Raw genomic sequence first — 3,933 nt, 5'->3', positions numbered from 1 at the left:
GGCACTCCCATAGCAATCATACATACTACAAAATAAGACTAGCTACACATATATATACATAACAACATATACCAAATCAAGCCAAATCAAATGGCTAATTACACAACAAAACATATAGGCTTCCATTAGCCAAATGACCTATACATGCCATATAACCAAAATACATAAAGTCCAAAAGTACCAAAATGAGAGATTGATAGTGCGATGCAATCTCCAACAACTTCCAAACCGAGCGTGCTTCTGAATCACTATAAAACACAGAAAATTAAACCGAGTAAGAAATTAAGCATAGTAAGTTCGTATAGCATAAAACTCAGCTTACCATTTAATCACAATTTAATTAATTAAACATAGCATAATGCAACTCAATTTGATCCACAAGCCTAACACGTATTCATCCACAAAGTTAGACATGAAAACACAAATCTCATAGATTCAATTCTCACATGATTCACGTGCATACCTATACTGTTTCATATTGAATTCACATACTCTTGTAACATCACTGTGCCCGTTGAACCATTTGGAATAATATCAAATACTCGGGTATCTTGCACACTAAGTGCCAATACATGGTCGAAACCATCTCTATCTCATATCTCATATAGATGCTCACTCTCTTATCACTGGGTCTTCTCACATAAGATGACGGTCAAGACATAACTACACGGTGCTGCTCACACAAGCTGATGAGTAACCACAACACATGTTGAAAAACTCAGCCACCGGTAGAATGTACATGACCAGTACCCAAAAACGATAACCCCTAATGACATGTCATTTGTATCCTATCTATTCCTAAGGTTCAACCGGGATCCATACAATTGCCGATATCTCGTCGAGAATTTTCGTAGTTTTGTATCATTACAATTATATTAATTAAGCATGTAAACACATATGATTTAAAGCCTATTAATATACAAACTTAACTCAAACTCGTATGAAGGAAAGCGATCATTTAGTCTAAAACTTTATCTTTTCCTCAATCTAATTTCGTACATTGCTTTTCTTAATCTATATAATGAAATTTAACTATTTTAATTCATATTTTACTCAATTCAATCCAAATTTCATGTTATGGAAAAATTACCATTTTGCCCCTATACTTTTAACTTCTTTACAATTTATTCCTACTCTCATAAAAATGCAATTTCATGCAATTTAGTCCACACCCATGCTAGCTGAATATCATCTAAGCTAAAGCAGCCCATACATTTCATCAATTCACACATTTCACGATATAATTTTTACATTTTACAAATAAATCCCTATTTAACATTTTCAACAAAAATCACTTTACAAAACTTGTTTATCTAACAACAACCATTCATTTTCTACCATTAAACTTCAAAACCCCTAAAACATATACATCAATGGAAAAATTCAAACAACTCAATAGTTTTGCAAATTAGTCCCTAGGCTAACTAGATTAAGCTACAACAATTTTGAAAACATAAAAATCATTAAAAATGGATTAGAAATCACTCACCAATTGAGCTTGTAAGCTTGGAAGATACCTAGCTATGGTTTCTCCAAGTTACAATCGATTTAAGAAGAAAATCAAAAGATTATATTTTGTTTTGGTTTTATTTATTTTAACATCAATTACTTAATTACCTTTATATCTTTTAAAAACATTAAAATTTTCACTTATACCAAGCCAACATCTTCCACTAACTCATTTATGGGCTAATTACCATATAAAGACCTTCACTTTAAAGTTCTATAGCTATTAGATATCTTTAGCTAATAGAATGCAACTTTTACACTTTACGCAATTTAGTCCCTTTTATCAAATTAAGCATGCAAACGATAAAATTTCTTAGCAAATTTTTCATATGACTCTACTATCATGCTGTAGACATTAAAATAATAAAAATAAATAAATATTTTCACATCTGATTTGTGGTCCCGAAACTACTATTCCGATTCCACTGAAAACGTTGTTATATAGGTGCTATAAAAAATTATTATTTATCAAGGGTAAGTGGTTGAATGCCCAAATTAGGGGCTAGTTTTGCTTAATTTTCAAGGGTTGATTGCTTAAGTCATTTTAGTTTTGATGTTAGTTTGCTAATCGGTTAGGTTTGGATGTCGTATGTAGGTTTCAGATCATTGCGGTAGTGTCGATATCTCTAAAAATTGATCAGGTGTATGACCTAGCCCGACTTGTTTCGTGTGCAGCAATAACACAAAAATCCATTAAACTGTGCAAAACTAAATCTGTCGATGCCACACGACCGTGTGTCAGCCGTGTGCCAGACCATGTGAGCCACACAGGATGTGTTAGGTAGGGTGTACAAGTCACACAGACGTGTAGCCCATTTTAAGTAAGTTTAGTTAGAGTCAAGTTTTGGATTGCATATTTAAGGACAGCAATTTTGTAAACTTTGATGAATGATATGTATGTTTGTTCGATCAATGTAATTTGTTGTTGTAAAGTGTGGCTTGTGCAAGTTTACACAGTCGTTTCAAGTAATAAGTAAGCAAAAAAGTTATCGTCTCTACAGGGACTGTGTATGTTAATCAATTAATTGTAAAATTAGGAATTTAAAAATTAGTATAAAAACACAATATTTTTTAGGTGATTGATTGTTAAATTAAATTAAATGAACTAAATGCAAAGTGATCCCTAATGCAAATTATTCTAAATGCAATGTATGCAATAGAATGAATGAGATCGGTTTAGCAACAAATTCACAAACTTCAACTATCAATAACATGAATAGGCATGAATAGGCTAGAATAATTACATCTATCAACTTAGTTCATTTTTATCATGCTTAATAATGTTCTGGAAAATATTTCATGCCAACTCAATCATTCATAAGCTTAAAACCAATATTAAGTCCTTTCGGAATCTTTTACTTAGAAAACATGCATATTGCTGATCATATTTAACTAAAGGTTTTTTAGAATTCATGTGAAGTAACAGGGACTGGCTAGGTTTGAAACAATTTAATCACATAAGCCTAATAGCTATTCAAGATAACAGAGCTATCTCAAGTTATTATGAACCTTTAATTTAGTCGATCTAGGATCTAAATTAAGCATGTGCTTTTCAATTATTGCGTCCATTAGTCATCGTCTAACTACAATCGCTCAACTAATTCTAATGCATTGAATTACATATGAATGACATACATGCTTGAGTTTAATTGAAAATATGAACGATTGAGGCACAGAACATCATAAACAAAATTTAAATAAACATTATTGAATTAATGCAGTCACTCTAGCTAAACAAAATTAAGCTACCATTGTTGATGACAATATAACAAAACAAGTTGCAAACATGATTAAAATCAAAATAAACAAAGATAAGGGAGAATAATCTTTGATTGATTCGGCAGTCTCGCGGAATCTAATCTAAATGGCTTACTCCAATCCTTGTGTTTCCTTCTTTACAAGTTACTTCTCAACGTGACTAGCCAAGAGAGTACCTTCTTAAGGATTTGCTGGCTAAGGGAAAGGGAAAATATGGATGCTTATGTATGGAAATAAAGAAAGCAAATGGGAAAATGAAATGAGAGTGAGAAATGAATGATGTTTTAAAGATGAGAGGTGATGGATATGAGGAATTGGAGTAGGTATTTATAGTGAAGGTTGGTAGGTGAGTTTACTAAAAATGGTGAGTAGAATCCCCTAATTTATCCACTTGCTTAGCCGGCTACACATTGTGGAAGGAAGTGGTTTTTTGGTTGCTTGATTCAAGCATGAAATCATAATAACTTAATCGAAGTTCAATATATTTTTGTAATAACTTCCTTAATCTTTAGTTTTCATCCTTATAGACTTGGACTTGTGAAAATGAGGTTCTAAAACCATATTTTTCAACAGCATTGAAAATTAGGTCGTTACAAGGTACCTTACCTCCAAAGGAGAATGGTAACGAAGATGTTTGCTACTGAAGATGGTCCAAAAATGGTGTTC

Source organism: Gossypium hirsutum, chromosome A09, assembly GCF_007990345.1.
Source record: "Gossypium hirsutum isolate 1008001.06 chromosome A09, Gossypium_hirsutum_v2.1, whole genome shotgun sequence".
Taxonomy (NCBI): Eukaryota; Viridiplantae; Streptophyta; class Magnoliopsida; order Malvales; family Malvaceae; genus Gossypium; species Gossypium hirsutum.
The sequence above is the reverse complement of the archived record's forward strand: the minus strand, read 5'-3'. Positions refer to the sequence as shown.